At 45.0% G+C, this 20,190-nt stretch overlaps 1 protein-coding gene across 1 annotated transcript in view; it reads right to left on the minus strand.

Moving 5' to 3' along the window:
- Positions 1 to 20,190, minus strand: part of FBXO7 (F-box protein 7) — a 78,336-nt gene that overhangs the window by 3,442 nt on the left and 54,704 nt on the right. The gene's annotated exons all lie outside the window — the stretch shown is intronic.

The raw sequence follows: 20,190 nt of genomic DNA on the forward strand, positions 1-20,190 counted from the left end.
GCTGCTCTGTGTCAGTTTCACGATGCAGGAACCAGCAGAAATCGCCCATCATGTTCGGGTTGTGCCGCCCTTGGTAACGCGTCTCCATGAGTGAAATCTCTTGGTGGAATCGCTCGCCGTGCTCGTCCGAGACTGCTCCCAAGTTGTCAGGGAAGAAGTTCAGGTGCTGGTGTAGGAAATGGATTTTCAGGGACATCCTGGAGCCAAGTTTCCTGAAGGACTCCAGCAGCTGCTGCACTATTTCTTCATAGTTGTCCGCGCGCTCGTTCCCCAAGAAGTTGTCCGTCACAGCTTTGAAGCTCCTCCACGCTGCCAGCTCTTTGGGGTTTAGAGTTGTCGGAAAAGTTTCGTCCTTCATAATCTGTCGGATTTGCGGTCCAACAAAGACACCAGCCTTGATCTTGGCCTCCGACAAGGTGTTGCCAAACTTTTCCTTGAGGTATAAAAACCCACGCCCATTCAGATCCATTGCCCGTACAAAACTTTTCATCAAGCCGAGCTTTATGTGGAGTGGTGGAAGGAAAACCTTGGCTGGGTCGACAAGGGCGACATGCTTCACGTTGTGTCGACCAGGTACATGCTCTTTTCGCTCTTCCCAATCTTTCTTCGTCCAGTGATTCTTGTCGTCTCTGCTATCCCAGAGACAAAGGAAGCACATGTATTTCGTGTAGCCTGACTGCAGCCCTAACAACAGCGCCACCACTTTCAAGTCTCCGCAGATGTGCCAGTTGAAGTCATTGTACTTGATGGAATCAAGCAGCTGCCGCATAGTCTCATAGGTCTCTGTCATGCCGAACGCGTGAGCCAGTGGGACTGATGGTTTCTCGTTGCCATTGTGGAGCAAAACAGCCTTCAAGCTGTTCTTCCCCGAGTCGATGAAGAGGCGCCAGTCTGCAGGATCGTGATCACACCCAAGTTCTTTCAACAGACCGTTGATGTCACTGCAGAATGTCATCGTGTCTTCCATCTCAAAGAACTCAGCCATGTCTCTGTGACGTGCTCTGAACAAGGATATCTTGGTGTTAGGTTCAAGTAGATTCCACTGCTGCAGCCTTGATCCAAGCAGCTCTGCCTTCGCCTTTGACAGCGAGAGATCTCTTACAAGATCATTTAAGTCTCCCTGGTTCAGAAGGTGTGATTCTTGAGTGTCGGGTTCAAAAGGTTCATCATCACCATCCTCTTCACCACTGCTTACAGCTATGTTCTGATCAGCTGGAAGTGTTGGAACGGGGTTCTCGTCATCATGAGGCACAGGTTTACGAGCAGAGACGCAGTCAGCGTACTTGATGTGACCTTTATTCTTCTTGTTGAAGCCGGCGATGCTTGTGCAGCAGAAATAACAATCATCATGATGATTCTGCGGCTCACGCCATATCATGGGCACCGCAAATGGCATGCTCGCGCGCTTGCCCACCAACCACTGAGTCAAGGTTGTGTGACAGCTTGTGCAGCAGATGTGTGGTGCCCAGCTCTGTTCTTGGTCTCCCACCTTACACCCGAAGTAGTGAAAGTAGGCGGCCTTCATTTTCACTGCTGTAGATATACTTCGCTGTTGATCTTTTTTGGTATACCGACCACAGACATAACAGAAGTTGTCAGGATGATTGGTACAGGAACGCCTACTCATCTTTATCTGAAAGAAAGAAATATAACACAAGTTAACAACAATTGTACGAAATAGACATGTTAAAGACATATGTAAATTTCATTGAAATCCTGACTTCTAGGCAATGGGAATATTTCTGTTCCTGAAAATCCTGACGTGATACAGCAAAACGGTTATGATTTTTGAAATCAGCGTACCCAAATTAGTCTTAATCACTTTACACATCTCCAGTAAAAAATTTTTTTTGAAATTTGTTGTTCAGTGTTATATTCCATGCATTAGCTTCTTTTTGTTGTTGTTGAAGCTCACCCTAAACAAGGCTGAAAAACACTATTTGTAAAGGAATACAAAGTAAAAGAAGAGGAAAAACTTGCGAAACCTTCACCGAGTACTGAAACAAGGAAACCTCTTCACATGATCACCATTAAGTAGGGGGCATGTGATGAAGGTGGGAAGCAGGAGCACCAGCCCAGAGTGGGGAGCCATACTCCATGGAGCTCTGTATGAAAGCCAAGATGAGCTTAGTACAGCTCAGGAATAACTTAGCTCGACAGCGAATACCCAGACAGTGACTGGTCTCTGATGCTAGCTTGTTGATGTGATCCTCCCATGAAAGGTCATGGTAGATCTTGATGCCAACGAGTCCAAGGGACTGCACCTCTTCCAGAGAAGTATATTGCATAGGCTCATTACTGATCCTTATGAAGAGATGGTGTGAGAGCATGTGACTTGCTGGCATTGAAGGTCATTCCAAGTAACTGATCAGTGGTTTACTTTGTCCAGGTCTGACAAAGGGATTCAGCAGCTCCAGGCTTACACAAGTTTGATGTATCATTATGCACAGAGTGGAGTCATCAGCATAATAGTAAAGTTTGTTTCAACAAATAGACAGACCATTTAACTAAATTAATAAAAATATTGGTCCAAAAATGTCACCTTGTGGAAATCCTGGCTGAAGGGAAAGATCATGGGAAAGGACACCACAACCACTTTAGCAGGGGGGGCTGAATACCTAATGAAGGCAACTAAGAAACCAAGGCTGGATGCCAGACAGTTTCTAAGGCTCAAGAGATGGTTCTCACCTCTTGTTGCTCAGGGCATTCATCCACGACTGTGTCAAGAGTAACATATCCAAGGTGAAATGGACCGGTAGGAAGCCAAATTATTTGAACAGAGACTCGTGAGTTAGAGAAGAGATAGTGTGTGAGATCGGCTGCGAGCAGATCTTATTATTGACTTATTGGCCAGACCAATCAGCTTATAGCAAAATTAAATGTCTGCGCCTTGGTGATTCCCGAATAACTGCCAAAGAGACACCCACTTTTAAAACACCTGATCAGAAGAGCCAAGACAAGTTGAGGGGGAGCAGGACAAGATTGAGGAAAAGTTTGATATGACAAGGTCCAGTAACAAATAGTTGTTGTTTGGAGAGATTAGTGTTGGAAAAGAAATAGACTGGGTAGTGTCTAATCTTTTCACAGAGCAACTTAGCTGCTTGACTATGCACTGAAGTGTGTGAGCTGGCTGGCATGGTGGCAATTAAAATCTCTACAGATTAGGAAGAGCGAGAACAGGGGCGAGAAGAGAGCAAAGAGCACCTCATATATTGTCATCGGAGTTGGGGGGGGGGGCGGGGGAGTGGGGGTGGTGTGGTGGGACAGTAGACCACACAAACAATGCAGGACACAGTAAACCTTCGAATATTGCAGGGGTGAGGTTCCTGGAAAATGCCACGATAGTTAAAACAGCAATAGTGGAAACCAAGGAGCCAACGGGGAAGGGGGGGGGGGGGTTCGGTTCCTGGGCTTCGCGAAAAAATAGAAAAAGGTAGGCGGAAGCTGAAAATAAACACATCACAATATATAAATACTTTATGCATGTTAACATGAAAATAAACATGTAAATAAAATAAATAACTACAGTATAAAATAAAACACAAACACAAGAGTTTGACCTTTTAAATTTATTACAAAACAGCGAAGTGGGTGAGGGTAAGAACATTATGTCCTTGTACTGTACTCTGCCGTAAATAGAAAACACAAGACTTAGCTCGGGATCATAATGATGCTATTAGAGTGGAGAGCAGGAAAGGGGTAGTGGGGAAGGTGATTCAGAGATCGGAAGAGCAGCATTAGCTTTATAATGAAGTCGCCTGCACCATTGCTACGTAGGAGAAGGGAGACGACCCTTAACCACGTTATCTTGAACTCCGGAGCCGATCTTTCCTGCTTGGAGAGGAAGGTACGAGGTGGCATCCTCTTCCAGAATAATCCCATTTCGTTTGCATTAAAAACCTGCTCTGGCATGCATCCCTTTGCGGTGATTAGTTCCATAAGTTGCGGTGGATACTTTTTGCAGTATCATGGTCCGCTCGCTTCCCTGACTAATTTTACATGATGGAGGTCAAACCCTTTTATTTCTTAAACCAGCTCTTGCTGCCGTGGTTCGAATACGGAATTGGAAAATGAAAGTTTGGGAATGAGGTTTGAAGGAAAATGAAGGTTTAGGAATGAGGAAGACAAAAATGGGGAAGGTTCTACCTTCAATCATTGACTGTGTAATGGTGGCCCACAGATGCCGCAATTTCACCTCGAGCCAACCAATCTAACAACTCGATCTTTTCGTCCAACGTCATAACCTTTCTCTGCCTTTTGGTACAACTAACTTTGTCCATCGCTTTACGTTTGGGCTCATTAAAAGCGATGCACAAGAAACATAAGACTTGTAATGGGAGATAATCGTACACGCATGGGACGGATGAAAACGATGACTCCTCTCAGCTCAAAAACCATGATTGGTCGAAATGACATCCTGCGCTAACAAAATTGGAACACAATAGGTTCCCGGCAATTGCTCAAAACCTGTGATATTTGAGGGTTTACTGTATGTTGTTATGGAGAGGCAAAGAAAGCGAAATGTATTTCATAGGGTTGCGGGAAGCCAGTGAGAGCCACAGGATGTAGGGAAGAGAGGAACGGACATGCCCACCACCACTGGCCGTTGGTGGGCGTTAAATATCCAATTGTCTTTCGCAAAGAGGAGGAGAGTCATCGCCAGCACCCTGAACAAACTATAAATTGCTGTCCTGAAGTACAGGTCAGGTCAGGTATGGGAGCATGTGCCAGAACAGCGAGTCGCTGCGCCCACTTTCCGCCGGTACTCCAGGGGCCTCCGTCTGGCCATCCCCCAGGCAGATGCCAGGCCCATCCCCATCTCCTTGAGATGATGGTCAACCTGCTGCAACCATGAGGCACGTGGTCGGCCCACTGGCCTCCTCCACTCATGAGACTCCCTCGCTGAGAGAATCTGGTGAGCAGGATCAGCGTCAGGAAAACGAGCCACATGTCCATACAGCCGCAGCTGACGCTCACGGACTATGCAGGTAACAAATCTCATCCGAGTCTCTCTCAGCAACCGCTCGTTGGACACAAAATCCGACCAGCGATAGCCAAGGATTCTCCGAAGAGACCTGGTACCAAAGGAATTAAGTCTCCGTCTCAGATCCTTGGTCAAAGTCCAAGTCTCGCACCCATAGAGCAAGACTGGGAAGTACCAAGGACCTGAAGACTCGGACTTTCGTCCTCCCGCACAGGTACCGGCAGCGCCACACCCCATGATCCAGTGAATCCATGACTCCCCAGGCCCGACCCAGACGTCTATTGACCTCCGGCTCACAACCTGCGGAGACATGAATATCACTGCCAAGGTAAGTGAATCTATCCACGACCTCAACATCCTCACCACAAACAGACACAGACAGGACAGCAGCATCCAAGATGTCACCGAAAGCCTGGATCTTTGTTTTGACCCAAGAAATCCGTAATCCCAACGGCTCCGACTCCTCATTCAGCACCTCGAGGGCCCCCAAGAGGATGTCTAAAGTCTCCGCAAAGATGACTGCATCATCTGCAAAATCAAGGTCCGAGATCTTGACATTGCCAAACGATGCACCGCAACTTGATCTCTCCGACATCCTCCCAAAAATCCAGTCCATACAAGTGCTGAAAAGTGTGGGGGCAAGTACACATCCTGACAAACTCCAGTAACAACTGGAAATAAGTCAGAGGCGGTACCACCACACTTCACAGCACTCAGTACCAGAGTAGAGTTCAGACATCAGATCGATCAGTTTCGGTGGCACCCCACGAAGACCAAGAATCCTCCAGAGGACATCCCGATTCACTGAATCGAACGCTTTACAGAGATCAACATAGGCTGCAAGCAGCCCCTGCCGAAACTCTCGTCTGCGTTCAGTGAGGACACGAAGAGCAAGGATACAGTCAATCGTTGACCTCTTTGGTGTAAAGCCTGACTGCTCTGGACGCTGGTGCTCAAGCAGATGGTGGCGAACCCTATCAAGAATTATCCGAGCAAAGACCTTGCCCGGCACTGAGAGCAGCGTCACCCCTCGGTAGTTGTTGCAGTCTTGGCGATCACCCTTCCCTTTCCAGAGAGGGACAACAAGGCCCCTCTTCCAGTCAGTTGGGATGATGCCTGTGTTCCAGGCAGAGCACAAAACTGCATGCAACGACGCGAGTGCAGCATTTCCACCAGCCTTGAGAAGTTCAGCATGGATGCCACAGATCCCTGGAGCTTTGCCCCGTTTCAACTGGTTCACCGCAGCCCGTGTTTCCACAAGCGATGGTGGACCACAGTTGATTCGAGGGTCAGCAACAGGGATTGTAACACCCTTGACGTCCAACTCGACAGCTGGGGGATCAGCCTGGTACAACCGCTCAAAGTAACCGGCCCAGCGGGCCTTCACTTCAGACTCCTCTGTCAAGAGCCTACCACTCTCTGCTCGAACTGCAGTGCTCCGAGGGATGGGCTTGGATGAACGTAATGCGCGACCTACCCTGTAAGCGGGACGAGAATCACCTGTCCACAGGTGATGCTCTACCCCCTCACAGATTCCTCGCACATAGGCCTCCTTGTCCACCCTCAGTGCACGTACAGTTTTACGCCTCAGCTCCCTGAACAACTCAGCTCTGCCATTCAGCCTGGCCCTGCGACTCTGGTCAATGGTATCCAGTGTCCCTTGAGAGACAAAATTCTTCTTTGCCCTGCGGTGAACTCCAAGGCATCCACCGGCAACATCAAGGACGGTGGTCTTGAAGGTGCTCCACAACTCTTCAGGACCCCCAAAGCACCCAGACCCCCAAGTGTCCAATCAGCCTGTTCGCAAACTCCTCAGCTACTCTCTCATCCCTGAGCTTGGCAACATCCAGCCTAGGCTGGGATGGTACCATTCTCCAGGATTTAAGGTGCAGCTTTAGAGTTGCTACAACAAGCCTGTGGTCAGTATTGAGGAACTGAGCACTCCGGTAGACCCTGCAGTTCTGGATCATCCTCCAACGACCGTCAATGAGGACATGGTCAATCTCCTTTGCCACACCGCCAGCGTTGGAATACCAAGTCCAGCGATGAGCTTGCGGGCGCTGAAACCATGAACCAGCCACCCTAAGTCCATGACTTCTTGCAAAGTCAAGGAACTTAGTGCTATTCTGGTTCATAGTTCCTGACCCATGGGGACCAACACACACCTCATAACCATCCCTATCAGTTCCAGTCGATGCATTGAAATCCCCCAAGACTAGAAGTGTATCTCGTCTGGGGCACTGATCAACCACAGACTCGAGTGTGGCGTAGAATGCATCCTTCACGGTAAGATCACTCGCCTCAGTCGGAGCATAAATAGAGACCAGGGAAATGACACCTAAGGAGTGACGAATCCTTAATCTCATAATACGCTCGTTGACCGGTGTTACCTCAATTATCATTGGGGTCAGCTTATTGGACACAGCTACAGCAACTCCTTGGGTATGGTAACCATCAGAGCGACCAGACCAATAGTAGGTGTAACCACCCACCATTATCTCGCCGCAATCCGGTCTCCGAACCTCAGAGAGAGCTGCAATCCCGATGTCCAAACGCTTGAGCTCAGATGATAACAGAGACAGGTGATCATCCTCTCTTAGGGATAGGACATTCCAGGCACCCACCCGAAGGGACCGCCTCAGGTTAACCCAAGGAGACCGCCGTCTGGTGGACGACACCTCAGCACCACTCCGACACACTCTCCCGCAATCTGACCCAGGGATGTTACCCCGTGGTTTCCCTCCTATCAAAGATTGGGGGTCCCGAAGGCTTTGCCCCAATCCCACCATCCGGTGAGCTGCCCTGCGAAGGGAAGCTGCACAGGAGGTACTCCCACGGAGTGGGTTTTCAGATTTTTTTGCGTTTTTGCGTTTTGCGGAATGAAGCGTTTTACGGTGGCTGGAGTGCAAATCCTGCCACCAACCTCCTAATAAGAAGTAACCCAACTGCAGGAGGACGTCCGCAGACACAGTTGGGCACTAGATATGGATGGCCGTTGGCTCACAAGGAGCTCCTCCGCCCTTTGACAGGTTTTGTTTTTAATCCTGCTGGGTGTCCATATCCAAACACCCTCCTCACCAGAAAACCTGGTGGGGGAGACGGTTTAGTCGCCGACAACCCGACCATGGAACAGGTTAGTACAGGTTTACATGGTACCTGTAGCAGGTCACAGATCGAACCTGACCTGAAGTACAACTGGGAATGTACCCATTTTGAAACCCTTCTCTGATTGATTGGAACCCCTTGAGAAGATCAGGATAGGGAAAGTTTCTTTGCAATCAAGCAGAACAGAAAATAAATTTAGAAAGAACAAGCCGGTAGGCGGATATGGGGAGTCGCCTACCCAATAGAACCTGACACGATGTGCCCGTTCGATGGGGAATGACCTGAGGATTAAGCACAAGAAAATTCATGATTCGAGCTTCAAGGGTTAATGCTGCAGATTGTTTTTTCGTTAAAATACCCCCACATTTAGAGGTTTTTCGGCCGTTGCTAGGCAACGGAGGGGTCCATTGCAATGGTTTTTTCTCACACATAACTTGGACATACCATGAACCGACCATACCAGTTTCATGTATATCTGAGTCACAGTCTCTGAGATATAACGAACTTCGTTTTTTTGTTTTTTTTTGACCAGGGTTCATTCAAAGTCTATCTTCTCCGACAGTTTTCATAGGATCCGGCTGGAATTTTTGACAATATGGCTGAATGTGCTGCCCACAGTCGCTCGTGGCCCGATTTTTGATTTTCGAAAAAATAATTTTTTTTATGATTTTTCAAAAATTTCAGTCCCGTTGCTGGGCAACGGTGGTGTCCATAGCAACGTTTCTCATTTGCACACAACTCGGTCATGGTATGAACCTACCAACCAAGTTTCATCGAAATCGCCATTGTATTAACGGAGCACTGGACCGAACAGAGGGACAGATAGACAGACAGACAGACAAACATATCGACGGAAAAAACTGATAAGGGGAGAACAAATTTCAAAAAAATTAAAAAAAAAAATTTTCCCGACTGGATCGACTACCCAATAAAGAAGGAATAAAAGAGGGCTAAATTAAAATGGAAATGAGTCAGAAGTGAAGGGGTTCTCCACACCCCCCTCCCCCCAGTCTTCATTTCTTTCAACATGTCTAGTGTCACTGATTTTTTTTTTAATGCATGTGCATGTAGTCCTTCATTCTTTTATATTCCCAATAAATATCACATCTTCAATGGTTTCCCTTTTCCCATAGTTCGTTAATACGTTCTCGTACTCTCGTCTCATTTTCTCCCTTTTTTCCCCCACTCTTCTGATTCCTCTACCAAGTCGTTTGGAGGCAACAAACCATCAATAATGTTGCAGACTCAGAGTTTGAGGCTCGCCACGAGGGGAAGCACTTGGGTTCCTCCCAAACAACTGGTCATGAGGCCGCTGGGCACAGATAACTCCACACACCTGTGGGTTGCTCGACAGCCATGAATGCCTGTTTATATGGCCAATCCTGTAGGGTTACACTGCTTCGCATGATACTTTACGAGTGGGCAGCCGTGGCAAGGGGGGGGGGGGGTCCACATGCCCTTGATGCGTACTTGCGTTAAACTTATCGTATCAGATGCAGCCGAGCGGAGCTGCCAAGTACACACCGACTAAACAAACAAATTATTGGGGAAGAACTTCCCAGCTAAGCTAATGTGCGGACCATGCTGGACCAATGAAGGAAAGGATGAAACGGGCTGGATTAATTGATAAAATAAGCAATTTATTACAAGGGAGGGTGAGGAAAGTCATGTGGCAAAGTAAAGGGTTTATTCACAAAATGTACAGCAGGGGAAAGTAAGGAATTGTGGGTGCGGCAAAAGGAATGCAATTATTATTTACAAAAAGAAAGAGGACACAGAGCAGAGTTAACCCGAGATAAACTTCCACAATCTTACATTATGCTACACGTGTTACAGGTGCCATCACACACACCCAGGGAAGCTAGAGAGTTCAGAAAGAGGAGAAGCAGTTGAGGTGTAGGTGACCTTGTTGTACCTGGCACGGTTGACGGACCTACGCAACCCAATCGCTTAGGCCGAAGTTACATTTGCTCTACGGCGAGGATACGGCAGCCGTACGCCCTCTGAATTGACAGAAACATGCGGCGGCCACAGAGTTTCTGAGGTGGCCTCAAGGTGGCCCTACGCCATATGGCTATATTTTACAGGCCATAGGGTCGCCGTGAAATTATAACGCGGAGTTATAACTTTTTTCATTTCTACATTCGCCGTAGCAATTCGACAAGCCGAAACAAAAGAACTGGTAAAAAAAAATAATAATAATAAAAAAGAACCCACTCGTTACCGTCCTTCTGGCCGCACGTTTGCCTTAGGGCCCCCTTGCGGTCCCCCTGCGGTCCCCCTGCGGTCGCCTTGCAGTCACCTTGCGTCTGCCTTGAAAATTCTATGGCCGCCGCAGGAACGCCCTAAGGTCACTGTGCGACATCAAATCAAAGACCATACGGCACCCCCATGTTTTCGGTCTCCACAATTTCTAAATACGCCGTGCGGCTCCTGGAAAAATAAAAACATGTGACTGCTACATTGTGACCATGGAAATACTGCAGCTGCCGTATAATTGCTAGTGGCTGTAGATTTTGGAGACCCCACAGCCGCCGTGGCAAATGTGACAGGCCTTAGGAGGGGGAGGGGGGAAGAAAACGAAGATGTCTACGGTGCGTGAGTGGGAGGTGCAAAATGTGATACGTACATTGTGATGCAAGAGGAAGTGTGAGAGGTGCGAATCAGTAATTGTTGCATTTTTAATTTGCGCGTCCACGGTGGATGAGACAATCAGATGGGAGAGAAGATGCGAGAGAAGATGAGATGGCTTAACGGGGCACGTTCTAGAAAATCTGCATGTGTATGGTTAATGACGATGACTGGAGCGCTGTGGAAGCCGAGCGTTGATGACCCGGTGATGACCCGGCAACGCTGCTCGCCTTGCTCGGTTGCGCTGTCTTCTCAGCTGGGATGACGCTCAGCTCAGCAAAGGCTCTGGACGAGAGAGACAGATCGACCCTGATTTGCTGTCTTTTTTTTATAGAGCCTGGAGTGGATCAAATGACCCTGTAGGTGTTTCCGCGCATCCCCATTGGTACGTAGATGTCACCCCAAGCCGGAGCCATGCCCCACCAGGCTCCAGATCCGAACATGGCTTCAGTTACTCTCCATACAATATAGCTCCGTAACTTTCATTGGCTGAGGATTTTCAGCCGAGGGTTTGGACTCCGTTTGAGCGTTGTTATTTACTGGAGCGCCAGAACTACCCCGACATTGTTGAAAAAACCCCCAGCGCACACTTGAACTTCAAACTCCACGCCGAAGTAACCTGGCTCGCCAGCACATGCTGTGTTCCTTGTTCCCCGGCATCCACAATGACTGTTGTGAGCGTCCAGGGAGCTGTTGGCAGTTGCAGCAGTTATAGCGAGGTGGGGAAAGCGCTGTTGTTTTTGTGGTGAGGATGTTGGAGCAATGGGAGTGGTTGAGGCGATTGTGGTGATAAGGTTGAATTGGTTGGTTGCGGTTGTGGCACTTATGGTGAAGAGGTTGGGCGTAGGTTGTTGTGGGGATTTTTCAAAGCCATTTATAGTGATCATGGTGAGTGTTGTGGCATCGTGGTAAGTTTTGTGAGGGTCTGAGGTGAGGCGTCGGTTGGTTTATGGAGCATCATTTGAACAGGGAAATGACGTACGTATGCAGATGAGCTGGGTGTTGTTCGTTCCTCCTGCTCCGCGAGTAATGTCATTGATCTGGCATGCGTGCATGTATGGCGGGGTTTGTGTGTGAAATAAAGTCAATAAAATGTGAAAGAATAGGGGATTGAAGACTTAACTTAACTCTGCTGCTCTTCCTTCGCTCCAATTGGTTCTTCTGACCACGTCCTTGTTAAAGTGGACATCTCTCTGGCTGTTATCAGAGAACCACCTCACCGCCGTCGAGTCTGGCATTTCACTCAAGCCGACTGGCAGGGTCTCCGAGCAGCCATCAAACTTACAGACTGGTCTCCTATCACTACTTTTTCAAACATCAACTCATCCTGGGAATTCTTTCAAAGAAACTTGCTCTCCCTCATGCACAGATTTATCCCCTCTCGTGTTCAGTTGTCCTACCCTTCCTCCCGCCCTTGGTTTACTGAAGCTTGTGGCGAGGCAGTTGTCCTGAAACAACTTGCCTTTGCCTCATGGAAAGCAAACCCAACTGAGGGCAATCTCAGTTCTTTCCACAAAGCTCAGAACAAGTGTGTATCTACCCTCAGGAGAGCCAGAAAACAACATCTTTCTCATCTCAAGTCTGAACTCTCAAACCTCTCTCCCTCCTCAAAATCCTGGTGGCGTTTAATCAAATCTGTTTCTGGTGTATGTTCCCCCTCCATCCCCTCCCTTACCTCAAATGGCCGCACTGCTGATTCCACACGTGATAAAGCTGAATGTCTAAACTCGGTGTTTGCAGCTAAATCTTGTGTCCTAAACCCATCACTATCTCTACCCACTTTACCCAGTCGCACCCAACAGTCCCTGGACTCTGTATCCTTTTCTCCTGACAAGGTGGAGAGCTTGCTTTCAAACCTCGAGTCAGATTCTGCAACCGGTCCAGACGGCATCAGCCCACGTGTCCTCAAAGCCTGCTCTTCTGCTCTTGCTCACCCTCTCTCTGTTCTATTCACCCTCTCATTTGCCCAAGGTCATCTGCCATCTGCTTGGAAATCTGCTAACATCACTGCCCTGCATAAAAAGGTGCAAAAACAGATCCCTGTAACTACAGACCAATCAGCCTTCTCCCAATCATCAGCAAGGTTATGGAATCCATCATCGCTTCAGACATGAAATCCTTCCTCTTCTCCAATGGCTTGATTTCCAATCATCAATTTGGTTTCAGACCAGGTCACTCTACCCTGGATATGCTGCTTCTGCTCTCCAATCAATGGATGGAGGTCCTCAATGTCAGACAGGAAATCCGAGCTGTATCCCTGGACATATCACGTGCTTTTGACACAGTCTGGCACCCTGCCCTACTCACGAAACTCTCTTCCCATGGTATTCAAGGCCATCTCCACTCATGGCTCGCAGACTTCCTCTCCTGTCGCAGTCAACGTGTGGCCCTAAATGGAGTTCTTTCATCCCCTCTTCCTGTGCAGGCTGGAGTTCCTCAAGGTAGCGTTCTGGGCCCTGTTCTTTTTCTGGTTTTCATCAATGACCTCTCGGACTCTCTGGAAAATCCTCTATTTCTCTTTGCCGACGACTCCACCCTCTGCCGTACCATCTATCATCCCTCTGACCGGCAAGCAGCAGCTTCTTCGCTCACTGCAGATCTGGATAAAATCACAAACTGGTCCAACACGTGGAACATGTCTTTCAATCCAGACAAATCTCACACTCTCACTATGTCTCTTCGAAAGGACCGTTTACAAAACCCCCCCATCCACTTTCTCAACAATCCTCTGGAAGAAGTCTTTTCTTTCAAGCTTCTGGGTTTCACTATCTGCCATGACCTTTCCTGGGAAAGTCACATTTACAACCTTGCCTCAAAAGCCAGTCGCCGACTGGGAATCCTCCGTCGTGCAAAGTCCTTCCTGGGCCCTCTTGAGCTCCTGACCACTTACAAAGCTTTTGTCCGTAGCCTGATGGAGTACTGCTCTCCCCTCTGGGCTGGTGCTCCTGCCTCCCACCTTTCTCGACTTCACGCTGTCGAAACCAGGGCATTTAAGATCATTGGCATCTCCCGCAATGAAGCTGAGTCTTTGGGCCTCTCACTCAATCACCGCAGGTTGGTCGGTGGTCTTTCTGTCTTCTACCGACTCCTCTCCAGCCTTGTCCCCCCTGCTCTCTCTGCGATTTGTCCCCACCACATTTCCACAGGGCGCTCAAGGTCCGCCAACAACCCCCTTCTGGTAAAACTACCAAAATCACGAATCGCTGCTCATCTTCACTCTTTCATTCCTCTTTTTGCCTGCCTTTGGAATAAACTTCCTCACTCTATTCTTTCCCATTCTTCCCTCCAGGCTTTCAAAACAGCTGTTCACCACCACCTCTTATCTTCCCCCATCCAAATCCTCGATCTTTTCTCCCCCCGATAATCCACCCAAGCCCACTTCCTTCAATTCTCCTGCTTTCCTTCCTGAAAGTCCCTGTAATGTCCATCTTCTCTTCGCCATGTTCCCCGTCCCATCCCCATCCCTCTCCCTTCCACAGTTCACCTAATGTGTCTGTTCCCCAATGTTTTGTCCCTTCCACTCCCACCCCTCTTGTCTCATGCCTCCTTACTGTGAGTTGTGTGTTAGCTCTCATACGAGCCTCGACCAAGGTATACAAAAAAAAAACAAAAAATAAAAAAAAACTAAAAACCCTACACAACGCATCTTGCCCCATTAACCCACTAGACATGTGGAAAGAGCTAACAAAACGAACACTAATGAAATATCTGTCCTGGGATCACTATATGTTGGGTGCTATTGCCTCTGAGAAGTTCTGGTTTCGCAGAACCGCAACAATACAATATAGTGTTTTGCTGCAAGTTGAAGGCAAATGTATCCTGAATTATTTTGGAATTAACTATTTTACGGACCATGACATGTTGTTTACGAATGTTAACTGCAACACTTAGACTAATTTGAATAAATAAATAAAACAAAGTAATGTTATAGACACACAAGTGATGTATCACGAAGATCCAATTTTGCTAGGATCTTCGTGATAAATCATAAATTATCCATAGACGTTTCCATGATAATTTATGTCTTTTTACAAGTTATACCCAACTGCCAGCTACAATATGATTACAGCACCATACATAAATGTATACACACGGGACTACAACTTACCTGACACAGAAATGACCCCGAAGTTGGTTTCCATCTCAGATGAATAACTTTATTTTCCCCAATTTTGTTTTCCTTTCAGTATCTGCTGGGAATCTATACATTTTGAAACCTTTCTCTGATTGATGGGTGCATCACATGGCACAGCATCCTGTCACTTGGAAAGAATGATGAGCTATTGATGGATACAAAATGGTGCCCATGACCCACATGACCAGAAATTTCCAGGACACGCCATGTTGTGACACCTAGTATATAGGGACGAAAATGTCAAGACCCCCTCCCTGCTTGACGTCCTTCCTCCTCTTCTTCTTTTGCACATGACAGATGGACAGACACGTCTCCTTTTAGTAATAGCAACACCCATTCCCTCTGGGAGTGAAAAAAGGTGTCAATATCTGCACCATCTGGCAGGGGTCAGTGGTTAAACCATTTTCACTATTGCTGTGTAATTTTTTTTTATTTTTTAATCACGTCGTCTCCCCATTCTCACCGGGAGTGGTGGGTGGGTGGGGGATGGGTTAAGGGGGGAATTATTTTGTGCCCATGAGCTGACATTGGGTACCTCAAGCACGTCTGCAAAATTTGGTGAAGATTAGCCCAGCCGGTTTTAATTCAATAATGATCAGACTTGCAAATATCAAATTAACTTATTTTAGCATCACAGAAAAACCCATTTTTAGGCATGAAAACCACTGGGTTTTTTTTCTTTTCTTCACTATCACTGATGGAAACACAAATTATACCATTACATACTGTATCTGTGCTGTCTGCAGCATAAGTGGTATAGAGTGGCTGACCGATTCTTGGGCGCCATCTGTCGAGTGACGTGGTTGGAACGCCTGTGGAATAAAGATGGCCGATTCTGTGTAAATGTGAGTCTCCTTCCTCGTCTGTTGTTCCTCAAATCGTCGGTGCACCACACCACAATATCCTAAGCATTTGTATTTTGGCTAACATTGTTGAGAAATTTGTTTCAAAGGATTGCTGTTTTAATGGTGCTCTATTGTAATCATCAATTTTACATTAAAAGAGAACCAAGGGTGCTTTGTGAGTAAAAATCCAGGAGAGATGGCTAGAAAGAAAGAATTAGAATATTGGTTAAAGTAAATTGCTGAAAAGACAAATCATGAACAATATTTTCAGCTAAAGACAGTGGGGCTATACCAGGAGGAGGAGAAATTATATTCACCCAAGGGATTACAAGAAGGATTTGTACCTTGCAATGGAATACTCCTCTCTTTGAAGTCTGCATCGGCATTCTTCATTGACAGACAAGATAAACTATGTATTTTAGCAATTAAAAGCAGGTCCCTCCTGATTTGGAATACATTTTCAATTTTGCTTCAGAACACAAAAAAAACAGCAAGTCCTTACACTTGGACCACCTCCCATCGACATGGAATGTGACAAATGTCACCTCCCTCCACAAGAATGGTACAAAGACAGATTCACTCAACAACAGACTGGTCAGCTTGCGACCCAGAAGAAACAAAGCAATGGAATATGTAATCAATGCAACATCAAATTCATTCTTTTTCTCCAATGATTCAATCACTGATCATGAGTCTGGTTTCTGACCAAGTCATTTAGTTCTGATTCAACCCTCACAACAATGGATGAAGGCCCAGAATAAAAAGAAATAGGAGGTTTGGGCCATGTTTCTGAACATATCCATTGCCTTCAACACTGTTTGGTACCTGGAACTTCAAGCCAAGCTCTATACATTTGGCATTCAAGGCTGTCTCCATGACTGATGTTTTGACTGTGCACAAAGTGCAGCTCTTGATGGATCCTTATCAACTGCCCTATCGGAGGAGCCTGGAATGCCCCAACAGAGCATCTTGGTCCCAATTCTCTTCTTGGTTTTCATTCATGAACTCTGATTCATAGAAAAACGAGCTTTCCCATTTTGCAGATGACTCAACATTGTATTTAACTAGGTATTTTTACCCGTCACTTTGCTCTAGGATTTAATCAAAAGATAGCATGTTGTACTGCAAACATTCTGCTCTATTCACTCTATCATTGAGCAGAGGTAATCTTCCATCTGTTTGGAAGTCAGCTAACACCACCTTCATCAACCATCCATGCATAACATATATATATATATATATATATATATATATATATATATATATATATATATATATATATATGTATATACATATATATATATATGTATATATACATATATATATGTATATATACATATATATATGTATATATACATATATATATATATATACATATACATATATATATACATATACATATACATATACATATACATATACATATACATATATATATATAGTCATGCGCTGCTTAACAACGTTCCGGGCAACGACGGATCGCATATACGACGGGTCTGCCAGCTCTGAAAAAAAAAAAAAATGAAAAAAAATATGTAGCTGAAAAATTCCTATCGCCGAGTGATGTTGCCTCGTATAAAAATAGCACATACAATTATGTACACTCTACAGAACATAATACCTCATAATGATAATAAACAATGACAGTGTGGCCCTGTTATAATGCGATCGTTGAGGTCCATTAAATGTCATCGCTAAAAAAACAGGGTCGTGCTAAATCGGGATTCAAGGAAATCGGCTTTCAAACTGAACCAATGTTTCCACGTTTACCTTCTAGCAAGTAAATTACCTTTGAATTGAAGAATTCCGTGAATAAATCGTTGTTGTTCGTTAATTAAAACATAAATTTATTTTTAGTGAAGCTTTTTATGTTGTTAAAACAATCTCACTGTTCCGAAAATATATCACAATTGACAGGTGCTCGTTTATTCATTTGTAAATTATTTTATCGATGCAATGATTACGGATTTATAAAATCCAAACGCTATTTATTCACCTTTCTATAATTGATGCGAGAGGAGGTTGTAAGCTGCTGCTAACAACACTGATGGCCGTCATGAACTGCACAAAGGTAAATCTAACGTGTCTTCTGTCTCTTGGATGTGTGTTACAATTGCCGACAGTATTCAGTACAGTAACATGCTGTACAAGTTTGTATCCGAGGAGCAATAGGCTACACCAGATAGCTTAGGTGTCTAGGTTTGTGTAAGTACGATGCTCGAAAACGAAAATGAAAAAAAAAAAATGATGTTCGCACAACAATGCGTTTCTCAGAACGTAACCCCGTCGTTAAGTGGCGCATGACTGTCTACACATATATATATATATATATATATATATATATATATATATATATATATATATATATATATATATATATATATATATATATATATATATATATATATATATATATATATATATACACATACACACACACACACACCGGCATTCCTCACTTAACGACCGAGTTCCGTTCCCACGACTAGGTCGTTAAGCGAGGATATATTTTTAAATGTTTATACAGTAGTGTACTGTATACTGTAATAAACAGAATAGAGGAAATCAGCTGTAATATACATTACTTTAGTTTGCATACTGTAAATACAGGTAATCATTTTTATTTATTCTTAATAAAGCAAAGGTCTAAAGGAAACTCCAACTTGATAACTTTGTTTTAATTTGCATAACTATTACATATTACAGAACATATTACATATTACATATGTGCATAACCGACCGACTGCGGGAACGAGACCGAGACTGAGAAAGGGTGATGCGAGATGAGATGTTTGACGCTGAGACGCCGCGCTGCCGTTTCCACAACCAAAGTTCTCGTACAGCGTACAATACCGACTGGTCGGAGAGCTGGTCGTAAGTCCGGGCGGTCGTTAAACAGGTCGGTCGTTAAGTGAGGAGTGCCTGTATATATGTATGTATAAAGCACGAGTAAAAATCACTTCCATTTTGCTGCGAAGCTCAGTGTTGGATGCTTTGGTTTGAACCTCTGTTTGAAATGAGTGAAATTTAACAGTTTGAAAATTTCTAATTATTCTCACTCAGATTTCAACAACACCATCATGTATATCAAGTTGTTTAATCTTTCTTTCTAGAAGAAAAGGATGATGATTTGAAATACCGGCTACCAACGAGGGCACTATACGATACACATTTACGTAGAGAGAATTGGGGTCTTCTCTGCACCCTAAACCCCATCCCCCAGATATGCTACCCAGACAGAAACCACACTTGGGGTACCCTTAGGTAACATGCAAAATTTGGTTGGATTTCGTTGAGCAGTTTTTTAGTTTTTGAAGCATATATAAATACATAAATTATGAAATATACAATTTCACTGTTACAGTAGAGATAGATCCTGATCCCAGTTCGTTCGGTGGTTTGAGGATGAAAATGGCAATCATTACAAGGTAGACAAAAGCACCAATTTTTTCTACCAAAGCACCACATGGGCTTAAGGATTGAAAAAAAGGTCATGATTGAAAAAAATTGGAAAACCAGAAGGGTCCTATATGATGTCATTCTTACCAAATCATCTTTTAATTACCTTATAAAACCAACAAAATGGTAAAATTATAAAATGCTATGGTGACATTTTAAGTTGCTAAGCTTACATTTTTTGAGGTCAAGACAATGGTGATATCATAATTTCCATCAAACGATATGACGTCATTGTGACATCATCATCTCTTCATTGTCTTCTAAAAACACAAACTGTAGAATTTCAATTTCTAAATTCCATAATTGGATTTTAACTGTCTATCTAGCCTGGTGTTGGCTTAGTGGTTAGGGTGGCTGGCTTAGGACCTTAGGGTCCTGTGTCCGAGCCCCGTTGGCTGCTGAATTAACACCCGATGGGGTTGATTCAGCCAGTCATCCTTCCGAGGTTGGCAAAATGAGTACCAGTGTACTAGTAGAAGGGCACAGCATCAGCGGAATAGCTGCACTTCCAAGAAATGATAGCTAACCAGCAGCCAAGCTGCCATACGCAAGAACAGAACAGAACTGTCTATCTTTATGTTTTTGTCCCCAAGGATTGTAACGATGATATTACTTTATTTAAATAAACTCAAATAATAGGTGCTGTGATGTCATTATGATGCCATCTGTAATAATTATTCCTAAAATAAAGAATAATTATAGTATATTGATTACATGGTACATTATGATGTTATACTTCAACTCTCTAAATATTGGTGCTTATGGTAAAAAAATGAAATGGTGGTGGCATTTCCTTCACTGCAACTCATATTGGAGGTTTCATGATGGAATTATGACATCATAACATCTTAATTACTAGGAAATTTATTTATGTTTATGTTTGCATCCCTCAGAGCAGGTCTCAAAAAGATCAAAAACTCACCCAATACCTGGAACATAACTTTTAATCAAGGATAAGTCCCCATCCTCACAGTTTCTCTCTGAAAGGATTGTAAAGCAAACCTACGTATTAACTGGTGATCAACCTTTAT

The sequence above is a fragment of the Eptatretus burgeri genome, chromosome 10 (genome assembly GCF_056783735.1).
Source record: "Eptatretus burgeri isolate ZD-2024b chromosome 10, Ebu_testis_v1, whole genome shotgun sequence".
Taxonomy (NCBI): Eukaryota; Metazoa; Chordata; class Myxini; order Myxiniformes; family Myxinidae; genus Eptatretus; species Eptatretus burgeri.